Source organism: Kogia breviceps, chromosome 6 (genome assembly GCF_026419965.1).
Source record: "Kogia breviceps isolate mKogBre1 chromosome 6, mKogBre1 haplotype 1, whole genome shotgun sequence".
NCBI lineage: Eukaryota > Metazoa > Chordata > Mammalia > Artiodactyla > Physeteridae > Kogia > Kogia breviceps.
Genome location: NC_081315.1, coordinates 73,502,203 through 73,522,980, shown reverse-complemented (window position 1 = coordinate 73,522,980; position 20,778 = coordinate 73,502,203). Strand labels below are relative to the sequence as shown.

Below are 20,778 nucleotides of genomic sequence, written 5' to 3'. Positions count from 1 at the left end.
TCATGAAAGACGTTGAATTTTATCAAATGCTTTTTCTGAGTTTATTATTTTGATCATGTGGTTTTTCTTTAGTTTCTTAACAAGGTGATTACATTATTATTTTTTGGATGTTGAAATAGCATTGCTTCCCAGGATAAACCCCACCTCATTTATTATTTTGTGCCTAGGTATTATTTTCCTTGAGTTTATTCTGTTTGGGCCTTCTGAGCTTCTGAAGCCTAAATTTACATCTTTCTCTAGATTTAGGAAGTTTTAGTAATTTATTTTTCAGTTTTCATTTCTGTACAAATGTTTCTCTTTTCCTTCTTGGATTTTAGTGACGTCATTGTTAGATCTTTTTATAGTACCCAACAGGTCCCTGAATTTATGTTCATTGTTTTTTTTCAATCTTTCTTCTCTCTCATTTAGGTTGGATAATTTCTGTTAATCTATATTCAAGTTCACTGACTCTTCCACTGTCATCTCCATTCTGCCATTCTGTGGCTCTTAAAAAAAACTTAGTTATTGTATTTTTTAGTTCTAAAATTTCTACTTGATTCTTGTAGCTGCTATTTCTTTACTGAGAACTTCTGTACTTCCACCCTTTTCAAACCAGTTGACCATTACTTCATGGAGCATGTGTATAATAGCTGCTTTAAAGGCTTTGTCACGTAATTCCAACATCTGCATCACCTCAGGGTTGGTGTTTATATTTTCACTTGTGGGTACTGAGAATGTCCAGCTTTTTAGTTTGTCAACTAATTTTGGATTACAAACTCAGCATTTTGAATATACAGTATTATGAGATTCTGGGCTCTGTTAAAATTCTCTGGAGAATGTTGATTTTTGTTTGTGTTTTTTTTGTTTCATAGTCAGTTGACCCATTTGGATTTAGGTAATAATTCCCATTATACCTTCTGTGGGCTTCTGTTCCAATGTCAGTTTAGTTTTCAAAGATTCTGTAGTACTGTTTTGACCCTTCCCACGTGTGTGCCTCCCATGGACCAGTCTGGTACCTGGGCCATGGCCTACATTGCTGTTTACTTCTCAAAGCCTTTGGAATTATATTTCAATTCATTTTCATGGATGCATTCCTGGGGAATATGCTCAGGACTTCATACACAGCTCCATCAGATCTTCTCCTCAAGCTTCCTTCTCTTTGTGATCTCCCTGAAACTCCCTGGCTCCCAGGGACCCTTGCTCCTGGTCCTTCATCCCAAAAGCTGTAGTTTCAGTATGCTTGTACTGTCACAACTACCTCTGGGGCAAATAGGCAAACTAGGCTCCTGCTCCCTGTTGCAGGCATTCAGCTTTAGGACTGGTGTTCCCGGTGAAAGTAAGGTTCTTGTCTCATCACAGAAATAATTCAGAAATGAGACAGGAAGATCAATTTATTTAAGCAAGAATATGCTCTCAGAGGGAGAGAGGGCAGACAGGTGAGGAGCTACACTGGGTTTCTTTGGCAAGCCGGTTATGAAGGGCACACAAATGAAGGGGCGGAATATTCATTGGGGCAAGAGGGGTTTGGGGTCATATTCCTTGATTTTGATCCCAGCTCTACCTTCCCAGGGGGAGGTGGGATTTTTGTCCTCATTTAGCTTTTATTGGAAGTGTCATGGTATTGGTGCATGATGGGTACTTCTTATCTGCAAGGATAATTTTATTGTAATGAGAGCATAATGAGCAACAGGTTACATTCGGATGCAGGAGACTCCTGCCTTGCCCCACCTTTCTTTGTCTGCCTCCAGGGCACTTCTCACCCCATAATGTGTCGTTTTCTTACAGTCTGGAGGTTCCTGCTTTTCTGTGTCCTCCCATGAATCCCCGCTGTTTACAAAATGCATGGTTTCCTGCCACCTGGCCTGTGCCTGCCTTTCTCTGCTCATATCTAGCTACCTGCCTGCTGTAACACTGGGAACTCCCTCCAGAGGAGGGTCAAGAGAGAAGACAACTCTGGAGATTTCTGCCCCTCTCTTTGTTTGGCAGGGCCTCTTCCTCCCATTTCTCTGACCAGTGAGAGAGTTTCTCTTAGTCATGCCTGCTGCACAGTTCCATAATTTTGCTGCCCTGGCTCTGTGTTGTGAAATATGGGTGAAAAAAGAAAAACACTAGAAAACTCATTTCCTTATTAGTCTTTTTTATTAATTGAAGTATAATTGACATATATCGTTATATTAGTTTCAAGTATACAATGTAATGATTCGATATTTGTATTAGTCTATTTTAAGTCTTGATTTCCCTTCTCAATCTGCCTGCTCTTCCTTTGTTTTTAGATATCATAGATAGTTGCTTTATGTGTTTTGTTCACAATTCTCACTTATAATCAGAGGGGGAGATGAGGAGGCATATTCTTATTCCATCTTAACTGGAGCTAGAAGCTTAGAATCTCACTTTTTACTTTTAATTTTAAGATACATATTTAGGTAGGCAGACAGACACAAAATTCAGTGCCTTGACACAAGTTTGCTGCCTGAAGGGAATGAGCGTCCTTGACTTCAATGTTTCTTCACTTTGCTCTTTTAACTTTGCCCTTCAAGGGGTTTCCCTTAGGAACAATATATTCTCTGACTTTTGGGGGATGAGGATGCAAGATAGATAAATGGAAGATATTTTGAATTATCTGTCTGTTTGGAACTCCAGATGTTTCACACTTTAGAATTATATACTAGAGCAAGTTTGGAATGGATAAGAGACGTGGTTTTTGTTTTTGGTTTTGGTTTTCCAATCAATTGAAAAAAAGGACATCATGAAAGGGGAGTTAGGAAAAGAAAAACTGATGACTTCATCCTTGCATGTGGCCTCAAGTGAGATTAACAGTGGAAAAGAGGGAAATTAGGATATGGAAATTGATTCCCTTAAAGTTCTGCCTGTATGTATCCTTGGAAAGTTTTTGCTTACCCTTGGGAAGAACATCCCACCCTAAGAAGGTGGCTATAGTAGAATCGTACAGACCTGGCTATTATCCTGGTTCTACTTCATTAGTGATAATCTAATGTTGAAAAGAGACACATATAGCATAAAAATGAATCACAAGTGACAGAAATGCATATGCACGTATTCAAGTGATTACATTAGTATATGTGGTAAGTGTCAAGCGCAGAAAAGTGCTGAGTAATTGTGAAGATGGAATAGTTAGAGGCTGGTGGGGCTAGTCTTTGGAAATGGTATTTCAATAGAGATTTGTAGAAGGGAAAATCAATTACTTTTAAGTTAAGTTTCTCTTGGGTGAATATGGTTAAAGCAGTTACAGAATTAAACAAGAAAAAAAAAATCCCAGAAGATATGGTGGTCAGACTCCAATCCAAATAATAGAGTCTTAATAATAGTGTTTAATAAGAATAGTTATAACAATTATGATATATAACACTTGCTGAGCATTTATTATATACAAAGTACTGTGCTAAGCATTTTAGAGATTTCTTTTGTTTTCTTCTTTATCCCTCACAGCAGCACTGTGAAGGTTATGGTTATTCTTCCTGTTAACAGCCTGCATGTTTGTGCCCCCCTCCCCCTGCCCCAATTCAAATCTTGAAAGTAACTCCCAATGGAATGGTGTTAGGAGGTGGGGACTTTGGGAGGTAATGAGGTTTAGATGAGGTTGTGAGGGTGGATCCGCAATGGGATTAGCATCTTTTTGTTTTTTTAAAAGAAAAGGAAAAAAGAAACAAATATTATTTATTAGTGTTTAGAGAAATGTAGCAAATCCTAAAGAGAAGCAAGAGTGTCCTTTTAAGAAAAGAGCTCAGAGCTTGCTTTCTCTGTGCACATACACCAAGGAAGGCCATGTGAGGACATAACCAGGAAGAGGAACATCAACAAGAACCTGACCCTGCTGGCACCCTAATCGTGGGCTTCCAGAACCATGAGAAATAAATATTTGTTGCTTAAGCAACCCAGGGATTTCTGTGGCAATGTGAACTGGCCGAGACGCTACCCATTTTGTGGATGAGAGAGCTGATGCTTAGAGAGGTTAAATAACTCGCTCAGGATTATAGAGGCAGGACTCTGCAAAGCTGTGATTTGAACCTGTTTGAATGTAGGCCTGTTAAAAGTTCAAGGACCTAGGACGGCCCTGTTATAAAACATAGCGCACCCATTTTAAGAGGAGAAAAGAGCATTTCTACGTGCATTTAACTTAATAGCATTCAAAATGAGCACAAAATGGTGGTGCTGTGTGCAAAGACTACTTATTTAAAAATCATTCCTTGCAGGCACTTAGAGTAGATTAAAGATTAGACCTATAGCATTAGGCCCACAAAAGAAGGAAAAGGTTTATTTTATTAAAAAGTGCATGTTGTGTAGGGACATTTCTATTTATATGTACATGTATATGTATAAAGCACACAATTGCATATATAAAGCAAATACTGTTCCTTAACCTTACAATTTGTGATTAGATATGCAGTGGTTACCTGCACGTGCCCCATCAGCTTCTCTCTCTTCTCTTCATGACAATGTTCCTATTTTTTTTTTTCATGATTGGCATTTCAGATAAATCTCAACACAGGACAGAAAGTGGCTATTTAGTTTAGAACTGCTGACATTGACCTGGTAAGGAGTTTAGAGTTTTGCTCTCAGTCTCCTTGGACAAGATGTCAGGAATGTATAGCTTAATTTAGGCAAAGACTCTGTACTGAAAATAAGTCTGCCTGCCGGCAGTCTTCTAATTAAAGAAAACATATAGTGTTCAAATCTGCCTGGTATAGATAAAAATAAATGAGCCTCGAAATATTTTTATCATGAAGACTTTTATTCTGCTAGTCAAATACAGGGGCAGACATGAAGGTATGGACCTTTATTTCTGTTATTTATAGCACATTTTTTCTATTTTTTATGAAGAAAGCCTTGCAAGTTGAATTGACTGGGGATTTGATATGAATTGTAAGATGCAGGGCCACATACTTCTTAGCAAGAAAACAACACCTATACTTTAGGACCCTAGTTCGCTAAAATCGACTCAATGCAAAGAACAGAAAGTTCTAGATGAAATGTAAGGCTGATCGCTCAAAAATCTTGAGAGTCCTTCACAAGTTACTTCTGTTCACTAAATAGCATATAGAAGGTCTGAAAGAGTTAATGTTTTCTGAAATTGCTTCATCCAGCCAGCCAGTGGTCCCACAGGACCTGGCTCTTTACTCCATACAATATTGTGAAATATTATTCTTTGGGGTTGCTAAGCTGTTTCCAATTTTCCCGATTTGTATTTCAGAGGACTCCTTGCTAAGTATAACTTTTGAAAAGAGGATTTTTACAGATTTTTTATAGGATAAAATCTGAAGTCTGGAAAGCTTCTTGCTTACCTGTGAAACTCAACAGCCAGGAGATTAACATTTGAACGTTGTAACAAAACAAATACTATTTGGTTATTCTGATAGAAAACCAATTGTTTTATATGATTTAATAGCCTCGTTTAGAAGAACAGATTACTAGAGAAATTTAAGAAAAGGGGAATTATTTTTATGTTCATCTTGTTTTCTGGGACCTCAGCTTGAAGACATGCATTCATGCCTGCTTTCAGCAGTTATGGAGCTGCAGTTATGCGCCATTCATGCATCAGCAAAGGGGCATGGAGCACCTAGTATGTGCTGGGATTGTTTCTGGTGCTGGGGACTCAGGAGTGAACACGACTGACAAAGTCCCTGTTCCGAAGGACTCACACATTAGAGATTTGGTGACCCACTGGGGAGAGGAAAAAGCAGAAAGAATGTATTGTACAAGCAAATGTTTGGTTGGGAAGAAGTGGTGTTTGTACCACTTGTCAAAGTAGAGGCTACAGGGAAGAGACTAGTTTGGGAGAAAGAACCATTTGGACTTGTGAATTCCCTTGTTATGTCATTCATTGGGTGTAGATACCAGGAGAGAGGGTTTGAGCTGGGGGAACAAGAGCTTGGGAGTTACTAGTGTATATGTTGGGCTGAAATCAAAGAAGGTGAATGAGCTTATGGAGGATGAACACAAAGTACAAGGGAAGGACACAAAAGGAAAGGAGACAAACTTCAGGACATTTAAAGGGCAAATTGCAAAAGCAGTTTTGATGACATCTGCCCTCCTCTGAGACCCACAAGAGTTGTGAGAAACGGCTCGACTCACCTTTTATTTTATTTTATTTTTTTTGACATCTTTCACTTTTTAACTATAATACAGGCTGAGGAATGCTAAATCTTCTACTTTAGTTCTTCTCTTTCCTTGCTCTTGTCTTTTCCCTAGTTGATAAGGAAGCAGGTTGGTGCCCTACTAGCTTCAAAAGAATTGGAGTGGAGTCCCACTGGGACTCTGGAAAATTCTTTATAAAAAACATGATTCATTATATTGTATAGCAAGATAGAAAATGTGTGTAAATAAACATTGGTTTACAAATTAGATTTTATTGGCTTATGGCTCAGGTTACAGTGACAACTGTCATCTGTTAAAAACGAGTCTTACAGTAATAATAATAACAATAACAGCAACAACAATCATAATAGCTAACTTATTGCATGCCTGCTGAGTGCCAGTTACCATGTTAAGTGCTTTATATCACTGTCTCATTTAATTTTCTACACAACATACTGGATATGTACTATTATCTTACAGACAAGGACACTGAAGCTCATCATTTCAGGATGTTTCTTGACAAAATAACCTTGACACTGAGTATGTTTTTGAATGAGAGAATGAATGAAGGTGCTTTTAGCAATGAAGAAAGTAACTTAAGGGCACAGAATTAATCCAGTCTTTTTCATTGCACCTGGGAGTCTCGTTAGGATTAGTATTATAAACAACAAAACATGCAAGCTGACAGCCACGGTTTATTGCAGAAAAGGGAATGGACTTTCAGAAGCGAAGTCTAACGAGCTAGTGATTCGTGTCACTAATATTTTGTGTCCATTTTGGCATTTGGTGCCAAGTCAGATGCCCTGAGGCCGTTCTGCCTGGCTGAGCTCTGGTCTGTTTTTATTCCTACTTGGAATACTGTGCTCATTTGCAGCCGGGTTCTCTCTCCCCTGTCCTGTGTCTGTGTCTGTTCCTCCTTCTCAGCTTGTTGCTGGTTTATCACTCTCATGGTGTGATATGCGGCTTTCTGTGCCTTTGTTCTTCTCCTATCTAGAACTAAGCCTTCCCAGTTTCTTCCGGTCCTGGCATGGTCCCCCAAAAGATATCAACTGAAATTCCTACAACCATCAGTCATAGAATGTAATAGAATGTCTCTTTTTTCCTATATTTAAATTGGATGCAAATGCTTTGTTTTTTATTCTGTGTCATGCCTCATATAGGTCTAATAGATTAAACATGAATGAATAAAATACTTGAGAAATGTGTCTTTGGGGTCCTGGTCCTAATCTCTTTTGTACAGAGCACATGGCATCAGATTTCAAAATAAAAACAAGGAAACAGAAGCAGCTGGTCATCTAACAAGTTTAATTTTTAGGTTTCATCTGAAGGGAAGAAATAGGTTGTGGAAAGCGATCTGAGCCTGCTTGGAAGTGTGAGAGAGTATGGATGAAGGTTGGGGGCCAGCGAATGAAAGGACGGAATGAAGGATTTCTTGACTGGAAGAATACAGACTGGTTAGAGAGGAAATGAAAGCTGGGAAAACTGGAGGGGGCCTTTGAAGTCCAGAATCAGGAGTCTGCACTTGATAAGGAGAACAATAGTGAGGTCACTGGCCGGGTGGGGTGACCTGGTCAAAGTTGTGGGTGAGAAAAAACATTTTTTACCAGCTGGTAAAATTGAATATGTATCGGTTTTGCATGCCTGAGTCGTCTATTAGAGCCATTGTTGTTGCTGTGAAAAACCTTAAAGGACATTACAATGGAAAATAAATGAGAAAGATCCATGGTTCTGGGATTTCTGAGTTTCAACACAAAATGTTACTTTTCCTTTAAGCAAGCTAAACATAACTTTTCTTCTAGGGGCGGGCATCTTTTTGGTCTTGCCAATTTGTTTTTTTTGAAAATTTGCTTTAGCTGTGGTGTTGGTAGTATTATTCTACAGGAATTTTGTTTATTACATCAGTTACAGCTAATAGGTATTTCTCTACTTTGCATTGTAGAGAATATATTCTCTATTTTTTCCAACACATTATTCTTTCCGTTATTTTATCTTTAACAAGTGTGACAGTGGCCTATTTTCATTTACTTTTTAGTAATATTTGTAAAGCATCTACATTTTTGTGTGATAATTGAAGCCGTCTTTTTTTAAACTGATGCACAGAAATAAGATACTGAAGCTTTTCTCATAGCTATATTTATCTATAAATTATTACTGCATTCCAAGTGAACATATGAGTAGAAAAAGGACTATACATATACATTCATATATATATATATATATACACAATACATATATATGAAAAACACGATTCTCTGTGATTTAACATTGTTTGGATTGTGATCCTTTATATATGTTAAACATTTTCCTTGCTATATAAAGGAAAAGGTATAGGAAGTGACACTGGACTACGATGCTCCGGCAACAGCTCTAACTGTGTTTCTGACAGAGAACAAAGGTGTTTAAATACTTTTTGGCTAGCATCATCCTGTTGACTCAGATCCTTTTGAGTTGCAGAAGTCGGATACCTAAAACTTTCATAGTTACAAGTCAGTCTCTTGTTCATTGGTATAGCTTCGTTTTATGCCTTTCTTCTTCCAAAATCATGCAGTGAAACCAAAGTCTAGGTGCGTGAAAGCCCAAGGACAAATCAAATATTGGAGGATCACAGTTGTTTGCACTAAGCACTGAGTACTGTGAATGAGTCATTGTGTAAACTGAACAGAAGTTGGGAGCAAGTTGGCATGATGTAATGAACCTCATTCTCGCCATATATCATTGGGTTACCCTTTGGTGCCTCCTAGGGGAGATGTGCTTTTTAAACAACCAATTTACTACTAGGGAGCAACATAAACATTAGGGAAAATACAGTACTACATTTAGTTCAGTTGAGTATGTCAAATGACAATTTGAATAACTCCCTTAAAATTCAGATGTTGAAAAGTCTTCTACTTCTTTCCTTTCTCTTCAGGGAGGATACCTTAAGCCAAACAGATGTCGAGTTCAGACTGCTCTCAAAGGCTCCCTAGAGGAAGCTTGAACAATACTCCTTTGCAAACCTATTCCAATCTGTCATATTTTTTAGGAAGGGGAAATTTGTCCCTGCCTTATATTGCAGCACTTTTTGCATTAGCCCTTAATGCAGAAGAAAAGGTGTTTGCGCACCTTCTTCCATGAGATCTCTCTCTACATGTCTAAAGAATATTATGAAAATTGTGATCATGGAACCAGGATTACCAGGTGGTCCTGATACAAGGCCAGATACACTTTAGGTGTGTTCTTGTTTCTGGTACATTATTCCTCTTTCCATGATCATACTCTTTGATTCTGATATTAAGGATGTTCCCTTGGTGAGATGGTGATGTGTTTTCAGTTTGTGGCAATCAGTAGATTTTGATGGCAATATTTATTTATTTCTGCAGGTTAGAATACTTTGCTTTTTCTCCTAGTGTTTTGTATTTTAGTTATTCTAACTGAAATAAATTATATTATTTAATGTTTACTACTATTTTAGTTCTCTTCACAGATCTCATTTAGCCAAGATCATTTAAAATTCCCATTCTTTGAGAGTCCTCCTGTTTTCTTAGAGTTTCTTTCTTGCATTATCCCAATTACTACTAAAGAATATAATGATCTTAAGGCCAGAATTGATCCTTATCAAACATCATCTTAAAACATTAGTCACAGGGACTTCCCTGGTAGTCCAGTGGTTAAGACTCCAAGCTTCCACCACTGGGGGCACAGGTTCGATCCCTGGTCGGGGAACTAAGATTCTGCATACCGTGTGGCATAGCCAAAAAATAAAATAAAATGAAATATTAGTCACAATAGCAACATATATGTGTCTGTATATATACATATACAGACACATATATGTATAAAATCAATCTTCTGAGTTCTCTTATTGTCATCCAGTTTTTTACTGTATTGACCATAGATTTGTTGATTTGAAATTATACCCATCATTTTCCTTTATCTAAAGGGTCTGTCAACTTGTTCCAGATCAGGATCAGCAAACTGCAGCCTGTGAGCCAGATACAGCCTGAAGCCTATTTTGTAAATAAAGTTTTACTGAAACACATCCATGCCCTTTCATTTGCATATTATCTATGACTGCTTTTGCTCTACAATGGCATAGTTAAGCAATTGCAACGGAGACTGTATGCATTGAAAAGTCTAAACAATTTACTGTCTGGCCCTTTATAGAAAAAGTTTGCCAGCTTCTGTTGTAGATTAATTCATATTTGCTTTAGAGCCTTGGATTAGACATTAGAAAACCTGGGTTCCAGTCCTGCTGTTTACATTCTAATTAGCTCTATGACCTTGGCCAAGTCAAGTTTCCTCATCTTTAGGATGGAGAGGCAGGACTGTAGGTTTGCCAGTCTCTTCCAACTTTAAAATTCCAGAAACTTAATTAACTATATTTTACCTAAAATAATTTAAAGTTGATTCTTTTCTTACAGATTGAATTTTGGGTTTCTCATAATCCCTCTTGAGCATATTAGACACACATCCAAATTTCCGTACATGTTCAATGATTTTAAAATAATAATCTAGCTTGCCTATATGAGCTCTATATGTGCCAGGTATGGAGGCAGGCACTTTATCTTTTTTAGTCTTGAGAATACCTCTCCATGGTGGGTATGAGTGTTCATGCTGCTGATTAGAGGCAGAGCTGGGACTGGAACCCAGTTCTAATGGTAGAGCTCCATGCTCTTTCCACTGAAGCAATATTATCTCTTTTCCTGTGCTGCCTCTATTTTAATTCAGTTATTTGAATATATGGTAGCACCTTACTTATCTAGAGGTTACCACCTAAATTAATCAGAACACAACCAATGATTGAAAAGTAAAAATAGGGCTTCCCTGGTGGCGCAGTGGTTGAGAATCCACCTGCCGATGCAGGAGACACGGGTTCGTGCCCTGGTCCGGGAAGATCCCACATGCCGCGGAGCGGCTGGGCCCGTGAACCACGGCCGCTGAGCCTGCGTGTCCGCAGCCTGTGCTTCGCAATGGGAGAGGCCACAACAGTGAGAGGCCCGCATACCGCAAAATAAATAAATAAATAAATAAAAAGTAAAAATACAAAAAAGATGAACAATGAAATAGCTGTCCACTCTGCCATTAAAAATATTTCCCAAGGTCCTCTTTCATAGCATGTTCATTTTTACTTTGAAAACAAATCTAAAAACTGGTGTTTGTTTGTTTGTTTCCCAGATCTATAATTAATGGCAAACAAATTGGAAATGGAGGTGGATAGAACTACTGGTATCTCTACACCAGTAGAGATGGTGACCACTGAGCCTGTATATAATGGGGAAGGATGATACAGTCTAAGGGACAAGAGCCTAAAGCAGGCAGCACTCTTAGGCAGCCTAGTAGAGGGACAAATCCTCCCCCCTCCCCTGCCCCAGGAACTTTCCTCTGGCACTGAGAAATTTTTGCTGCTCATTGTAAAGACCTTGGGGCAGCAAAGAAATGTTAAAAATTAGCACTCTCCATTTAAGAAGGTGGAGAACAAGTGTTCTATTTCACTGAACTTTAATAAAATTATGAAAGATGTTAGGAATCTTAAAGAGATACGCTTTAGCTATTTGAATTTTTCTCTGTGTGGAATATTTCCTTCCTTAAAAATGCTGAACAAATGAAATACTGCCCAGTCCAGATTAAGAAATCTTTCTGCAGGTATTCACCTATTTTGCCTCCTTTTTCTGGTCTTTGTTATTGTCTTATTCATTGTTCACTCTCTGAAAACAGTGCTCTAGAGATAAGTAATTAAAAGTCTACCTTTGCAGTTTCATGTATTACCAGTTTTTCTCCACACCTAATTAAGGCTCAGGATTTTCCATTATCTCTTTCTATTCCCTATAGGTTTCAAGGTCTTATTGTTTTCCTTTTATTTAAAAAAAAGATTTTTCAAAGTAGAAGCCCATTTTCTTCTTGAGTTTTAAAAAGCCATCTTGCCCTGATCCATTGTGTATTATCGATTGTAAAGTTAATCTTGCAGAAGGTAAACTTATTTATTCTACTTCCAGGCTCTTGTAGGGTCGAGAGGAGTGGATTTGGTGGCTTTCATGTTTCTCTCTTGAACTCACTTCTTGGTTTCGTCTTTCTTGTTTTTTTTTTTTTTTTTTTCTTTTTTTCTGTGGTATACGGGCCTCTCAGTGTTGTGGCCTCTCCCGTTACGGAGCACAGGCTCCGGACGCGCAGGCTCAGCGGCCATGGCTCACAGGACCAGCCGCTCCGCGGCATGTGGGATCTTCCCAGACCGGGGCACGAACCCGTGTCCCCTGCATGGGCAGGCGGATTCTCAACCACTGCGCCACCAGGGAAGCGCCCCGTCTTTCTTGTTTTTAATTTAAGTTTAAATTTAATTTTTTTTAAATTGAAGTATAGCTGATTTACAATGTTGCGTTAGTTTTAGGTGTACAGCAAAGCGGTTCAGTTATATGTTATATATATATATATTTTTTTTTCTTTTTCAGATTCTTTTCTCCTATAGGTTATTATAAAATATTGAGTATAGTTCCCTGTGCTATACAGTAGGTCTTTGTTGCTTATCTATTTTATATATAGTAGTGTGTATACGTTAACCCCAAACTCCTAATTTATCCCTCCCCCCTTTCCCCTTTGGTAATCATAAGTTTGTTTTCTATGTCTGTGGGTCTATTTCTGTTTTGTATGTAAGTTCATTTGTATCATTTTTTGGGGGGATTCCACATATAAGTGATGTCATAAGATATTTGCCTTTCTCTAAGTTAGTTCACTTAGTATGATAATCTGTAAGTCCATCCATGTTGCTGTAAATGGCATTATTTCATTCTTTTTTATGGCTGAGTAATATTCCAAAAAAATATGGAAGACTTCACGAATTTGCATGTCAGCCTTGTGCAGGGGCCATGCTAATCTTCTCTGTATCATTCCGATTTTAGTATACGTGCTGCCGAAGCAAGCATCTGGTTTCTTCTTTCTGATGCAGAGACATTGCCTTCTATGTTGATTCTCTAACCCATCACTTCTAATGGTCTATTTGGGGAATGTTTTAACAGCTCACACATTTTTTGAGATAGTATTTTATGCAGTTTATTTCTGGAAAAACCTACTAGAACTACTTTTGGAATCTAAGAGAGTTAGGAATGTTTAACTGATTTATCCCTCATACCTCTGTGGGGGGAAGTTCAGAGCAGAGAGGGTTGTTGCCCACTGATGCCACGGGCCTGAGGCAATACAGGTCCTTGAAGTACTTCCTTCTTTATATGGCTGCCTATATTATGATGTCACTTTAATAGTGTCAGTGATAACAAAGAAATTAAATATATCAAAAGCTCGCTTGGTGTCAAATACTGTGCCTAATGGTTTGCATGTATAACTTCAAATCTTTACTACAATTCTGTAAGGTAGGTGCAGAATTACAGTCATCCTTCAGTGAATGACTGGGCTGCATTTCAAAGATATATTTGCAAATTAGTTATTTCAAACATGACAGATATTTTCTCATAGAAGCAGTGTTGTGAGTACATCTCTAGGCTGTTACTGACGCCTATTAGATTCATACTTGATATGTGTAAATTAATGTCTCTGTCCAAAGGTACATCCAGAGTCCTCAGTGGGGTGTGGTGGACCCAGCTTCTTCCTCAGGTCCTAACTTTCATACCATTTTATTCTCAGATCTTCCTTATGGACAGATGAACAATGGGAATGAAACCTCTCCAGATTCAAACTATTCATATTAGTTACAGAATAATTAACCTGCTGTAATAGAAGAGATCCTGAAATACAGTGGCTTAAAGAAAATAACATTTAATTTCTCTGTTAAGCGATAGATCCAAGATGAATTTTCCAGTTTGCCAAGTCAGGCTTGCCCTATGAAGTCATCTAAAGATGTGGGTTCCATCCATTTTTTGCTTCACCAATCACTAGACCAGGTTCCTTGTTTAAGTGATTGAAGCTGGCTGAGCCCTGTATCTGTGCTTCAGCTTGTGGGAGGGCAAACAGAGGAAGTACATGGCATCAAGTCCCTTTTAAAGCAGGCAAAGTCGAAGGAGAATCTGCTTATATTCTGTTGTGGAGAACTTAGTGACATGGGACTGGGAAATGTAGTCTTTAGCCTGGCAATCTTGGGTCCACCTTAAACTCCATTACTATGAAAGAGGTGGAGAGCACATGAGGATGGACAGCCAGCAGTCCCTGCCGTATCACAGTAGTGGTTCCCATGTCTAGACAGTGACTCCAACAGGATGGAATTTGGTGGGTATGGCAGAAGACATGGGGGCAGAGGAAGAATACAGTGACCTAGTGGGATGCTGGAACCCCTGCTCCTGTAACTTCTCAGAAGGACTTGTCACAGGTTTCATCCCCATCTCACCCTCCCTGCCTTTCTGTTTGCTTTGAAAGGCAGAGGCAGGGCCGGTTTGCTGGGCTGGCGATCCGTGCCGTGGCCCAGGACCCTGTGCTTAGAAGGCTTCCAGGCTTGGTTTAATGCTTTGCGGTCACCATCTTGAAATTAACAGCTTTATCTTTATACTTGTGTAAGTGAGGTTTGATGGGACAATGGAGCGTGCATGTGAGCAGTGGGGATGTGTTAGTGGGTAGGGTGTGCACACTCGGATACCTACCAAATGGCTTATGGTCAGGCGGTGTGGGTGCTGAGCGATTGGCCTGGTGGCCCAAAGCATGTGCCTGAAGACTGTCTGGGAATCCACAGGGCCCCAAGGTGGCCGGGCCAGGACCTGGGCCCAGATTGATGGCCATGATGGTGCCACAGCAGCAGAAGCAACAACAGAAGCAGGTTTTGAGGGTGGCAATGGTGGGCTTGGCCCTGGGGCAAAAGAGGGGCTCCAAATGGGGACATGTGGGAGGCCGGCTTGGTCGATTGTCCCTGGGGCCTGTCCCTGTGGCATCTGCACAAATATTAACTCTCCACCTGAACCATGAGACAGACAGTGCTTGGGCAACAGACTTTGATAGTAAATTATTACACAATAAAAGCACATGCATGAACATTACAATAAAGCATTTAGCAAGGAGTTATTAGAATTCTTCAAAGATTTTAGAAACCTTGGGAAACATTGCAAAACAAATACCCACAGGCTTGGAAATAGAAGTTACAGTTAACCATTGTCAATGGAAAAAACCCACTATTTTTATGTGCACCACTTATTAATGAGGTGTGCTATCTTTGGGTGCAACACTTATTAACGAGGAAGATAACATAAAATGAAAATTTTCCTTAAAATTGATGATACAGCTATAGAATATATAAACAGACATTTTTAATTGTACACAAATTTTGAAGCCACATTTGAGTTCTGGTGTAATCTCCACGATTTATAGGAAATATCAGAAGAAACATTAAAATGCCACTGTATAAATTTATATTTAAAATTCAGACTTAGAACTAATTCATACGAAGAGTTAAACCTTTTCATTAATTTCTCCATGACAGCCATCAGCTCTAGATATACTAAAATTTGTATTTTGAAATAATTTATCAGAAATATATCCCAGTGTTATCACAGCCTATAAAATAGCCTTAAAGCAACAAGAAAAGTTGCATCAGAAAAAAGATCCTTGTCAAAATTAAAAGTTAACAAAAATTGTTTGCAATCTTGCCTTTTTGTCAAGCTACTGACACCATCTTCCATTATATAGATTGAAAATAATGTTGCTAAAAGTATCCTTTTTTTTTTTTTTTTTGTGGTACGTGGGCCTCTCACTGCTGTGGCCTCTCCCATTGAGGAGCACAGGCTCCGAACGCACAGGCTCAGTGGCCATGGCTCACGGGCCCAGCCGCTCCGCAGCATGTGGGATCTTTCCGAACCGGGACACGAACCCGTGTCCCCTGCATCGGCAGGCGGACTCTCAACCACTGCGCCACCAGGGAAGCCCTAAAAGTATACATTTTGACGAATTAGTAAATGAATTTGCAGAATAGTAAGCCAGAAAAATCACATTAATAATGTAGTTTTTCTTAAATTATGACACAAAGTATTATTTTTATTCAGTTTATGTTTATGTTCCTCATATATCACTATGACTGCTATTATGTTTTATAAATGATAAAATATGGGGAAATATGCTTATATTTTAGTATTTTTTTATTGAAGTATAGTTGATTTACAATGTTGTATTAATTTCTGCTGTACAGCAAAATGACTCAGTTATACACATATATATACATATTCTTTTTCATATTCTTTTCCATTATGTTTTTTTTTTAATTGGGGCAAAGTTGAAAAACCATAAATACACACGTTTTAAATCATATTTTAAAATATGTAAATATATACATATTTAAATAATACAATTTAATACAGTTGACATAGGTATACATACACCTGTGAAATCATTACCACAGTCAAGACAGTACACATGTCTGTTACCCCAGAAGTTCTCTTTTTTTTTGAATCTTGAATTTTATTTATTTTTTTATACAGGTCCTTATTAGTCATCAGTTTTATACACATCAGTGAATACATGTCAATCCCAATCTCCCAATTCATCCCACCACTACCACCACCACACACACCCCGCGGCTTTCCCCTCTTGGTGTCCATATGTTTGTTCTCTACATCTGTGTCTCAATTTCTGCCCTGCAAAGCAGTTCATCTGTACCATTTTTCCAGGTTCCACATATATGTGTTAATATATGATATTTGTTTTTCTCTTTCTCACTTACTTCACTCTGTATGACAGTCTCTACATCCATCCACGTATCAACAAATGACATAATTTTGTTCCTTTTTATGGCTGAGTAATATTCCATTATATATATGTGCCACATCTTCTTTATCCATTCGTCTATCAATGGGCATTTAGGTTGCTTCCATGACCTGGCTATTGTAAATAGTGCTGCAATGAACATTGGGGTGCATGTGTCTTTTTGAATTATGGTTTGCTCAGGGTATATGCCCAGTAGTGGGATTGCTGGATCATATGGTAATTCTATTTTTAGTTTTTTAAGGAACCTGCATACTGTTCTCCATAGTGCTGTATCAGTTTACATTCCCACCAACAGTGCAAGAGGGTTCCCTTTTCTCACACCCTCTCCAGCATTTGATGTTTGTAGATTTTCTGATGATGCCCATTCTGACTGGTGTGAGGTGATAACCTCATTGTAGTTTTGATTTGCATTTCTCTAATAACTAGTGATGTTGAGCAGCTTTTCATGTGCTTCTTGGCCACCTGTATGTCTTCTTTGGAGAAACGCCTATTTAGATATTCTGCCCATTTTTGGATTGGGTTGTTTTTTTAATATTGAGCTGCATGAGCTGTTTATATATTTTGGAGATTAATCCTTTGTCCATTGATTCATTGGCAAATATTTTCTCCCATTCTGAGGGTTGCCTTTTCATCTCATTTATGGTTTCCTTTGCTGTGCAAAAGCTTTGAAGTTTCATTAGGTCCCATTTGTTTATTTTTGTTTTTAATTCCATTACTCTAGGAGCTGGATCAAAAAAGATCTTGCTGTGATTTTTTTTTTTTTGCAGTAAGCGGGCCTCTCACTGTTGTGGCCTCTCCCATTGCGGAGCACAGGCTCCGGATGCGCAGGCTCAGCAGCTATGGCTCACGGGCCCAGCCGCTCTGCGGCATGTGGGATCTTCCCGGACTGGGGAACGAACCCGTATCCCCTGCATCGGCAGGCGGATTCTCAACCACTGCGCCACCAGGGAAGCCCTCTTGCTGTGATTTATGTCAGAGTGTTCTTCCTGTGTTTTCCTCTAAGAGTTTTATAGTGTTCGGTCTTACATTTAGATCTCTAATCTATTTTGAGTTTATTTCTGTGCATGGTGTTAAGAAGTGTTCTAATTTCATTCTTTTACATGTGGCTGTCCAGTTTTCCATCACCACTTATTGAAGAGACTGTCTTTTCTCCATTGTATATCCTTGCCTCCTTTGTCATAGATTAGTTGACCATAGGTGCGTGGGTTTACCTCTGGGCTTTCTATCCTTTTCCATTTATCTGTATTTCTGTTTTTGTGCCAGTACCATATTGTCTTGATTACTGTAGCTTTGTAGTATAGTCTGTAGTCAGGGAGTCTGATTCCTCCAGCTCCGTTTTTTTACCTCAAGACTGCTTTGGCTATTTGGGGTCTTTTTGTGTCTCCATACGAATTTTAAGATTTTTTGTTCTAGTTCCATAAAAATTGCCATTGTTAATTTGATAGGGATTGCACTGAATCTGTAGATTACTTTGGGTAGTACAGTCATTTTCACAATATTGATTCTTCCAATCCAAGAACATGGTATATCTCTCCATTTGTATCATCTTCAATTTCTTTCATTAGTGTCTTATAGTTTTCTGCATACAGGTGTTTTGTCTCCCTAGGTAGGTTTATTCCTAGGTATTTTATTCTTTTTGTTGCAGTGGTAAATGGGAGTGTTTCCTTAATTTCTCTGACAGATTTTTCATCATTAGTGTATAGGAATGCAAGAGATTTCTGTGCATTAATTTTGTATCCTACAACTTCACCAAATTCACTGATTAGCTCTAGTAGTTTTCTGGTGGCATCTTTAGGATTCTCTATGTATAGTATCATGTCATCTGCAAACAGTGACAGTTTTACTTCTTCTTTTCCAATTTGGATTCCTTTTATTTCTTTTTCTTCTCTGATTGCTGTGGCTAGAACTTCCAAAACTATGTTGAATAATAGTGGTGAGAGTGGACATCCTTGTCTTGTTCCTGATCTTAGAGGAAGTGGTTTCAGTTTTTCACCATTGAGAATGATGTTTGCTATGGGTTTGTCCTATACGGCCTTTATTATGTTGAGGTAGGTTCCCACTGTGCCCACTTTCTGGAGAGATTTTATCATAAATTGGTGTTGAATTTTCTCAAAAGCTTTTTCTGCATCTATTGAGATGATCATATGGTTTTTCTCCTTCAATTTGTTAATATGGTGTATCACATTGATTGATTTGCATTGAAGAATCCTTGCATCCCTGGGATAAATCCCACTTGATCATGGTGTATGACCCTTTTAATGTGTTGTTGGATTCTGTTTGCTAGTATGTTGTTGAGGATTTTTGCATCTATATTCATCAGTGATATTGGTCTGTAATTTTCTTTTTTTGTCGTATCTTTGTCTGGTTTTGGTATCAGGGTGATGGTGGCCTCATAGAATGAGTTTGGGAGTGTTCCTTCCTCCACAATTTTTTGGAAGAGTTTGAGAAGTATAGGTGTTAGCTCTTCTCTAAATGTTTGATAGAATTCACCTGTGAAGCCGTCTGGTCCTGAATTTTGTTTATTGGAAGATTTTTAATCATTGTTTCAATTTCATTACTTGTGATTGTTCTGTTCATATTTTCTGTTTCTTCCTGGTTCAGTCTTGGAAGGTTATACCTTTCTAAGAATTTGTCTGTTTCTTCCAGGTTGTCCACTTTATTGGCATAGAGTTGCTTATAGTAGTCCCTTAGAATGCTTTGTATTTCTGCGGTGTCTGTTGTAACTTCTCCTTTTTCATTTCTAATTTTATTGTTTGAGTCCTCACCCTCTTTTTCTTGATGAGTCTGGCTAATGGTTTATCAATTTTGTTTATCTTCTCAAAGAACCAGCTTTTAGTTTTATTGATCTTTGCTATTGTTTTCTTTGTTTCTATTTCATTTATTTCTGCTCTGATCTTTATGATTTCTTTCCTCTACTAGCTTTGGGTTTTGTTTGTTCTTCTTTCATTAGATTGTTTATTTGAGATTTTTCTTGTTTCTCGAGGTAGGCTTGTATAGCTATAAACTTCACTCTTAGAACTGCTTTAGCTGCATCCCATAGGTTTTGGATCATCGTGTTTTCATTGTCATCTATCTCTAGGTTTTTTTGATTTCCTCCTTGATTTCTTTAGTGATCTCTTGGTTATTTAGTAATATATTGTTTAGCCTCCAAGTGTTTGTGTTGTTTATGTTTTTTTCCCTGTAATTGATTTCTAATCTCATAGCATTGTGGTCAGAAAAGATGCTTGATGTGATTTCAATTTTCTTAAGTTTACTGAGGCTTGATTTGTGAACCAAGATATGATCTATCCTGGAGAATGTTCCGTGCACACTTGAGAAGAAAGTGTAATCTGCTGTTTTTGGATGGAATGTCCTATTAATATCAGTTAAATCTATCTGGTTTATTGTGTCATTTAAAGCTTCTGTTTCCTTATTAATTTTCTGTTTGGATGATCTGTCCATTGTTGTAAGTGAGGTGTTAAAGTCCTCCACTATTATTGTGTTACTGTTGATTTCCTCTTTTAGAGCCTTAGCAGTTGCCTTATGTATTGAGGTACTCCTGTGTTGGGTGCGTATATATTTTTAATTGTTATATCTTCTTCTTGGATTGATCCCTGATCATTATGTAGTGACCTTCCTTCTCTCTTGTAACATTCTTTATTTTAAATTCTCTTTTATCTGATATGAGTATTGCTACTCCAGCTTTCTTTTGATTTCCATTTGCATGGAGTATCTTTTTCCATCCCCTCACTTTCAGTCTGTTGTGTCCCTATGTCTGAAGTGGGTCTCTTGTAGACAGCATATATATGGGTCTTGTTTTTGTATCCATTTAGCAAGTCTGTGTCTCTTGGTTGGAGCATTTAATCCATTCACGTTTAAGGTAATTATTGATATGTATGTTCCTATGACCATTTTCTTAATTGTTTTGGGTTTGTTTTTGTAGGTCCTTTTCTTCTCTTGTGTTTCCCACTTAAAGAAGTTCCTTTTGCGTTTGTTGTAGAGCTGGTTTGGTGGTGCTGAATTTTCTTAGCTTTTGTTTGTCTGTAAAGCTTTTGATTTCTCCATCAA

General features: G+C 38.2%; 1 protein-coding gene and 1 non-coding gene across 6 annotated transcripts in view; one reads left to right on the top strand and one right to left on the bottom strand.

The window, feature by feature from the left end:
• CORIN (corin, serine peptidase) overlaps window positions 1–20,778 on the top strand; it is a 278,076-nt gene that overhangs the window by 139,396 nt on the left and 117,902 nt on the right. The window lies entirely within an intron of this gene.
• Window positions 12,859–12,965, bottom strand: LOC131759076 (U6 spliceosomal RNA). Its single transcript, XR_009336405.1, has one exon. It is a non-coding gene; the product is annotated as a U6 spliceosomal RNA (small nuclear RNA).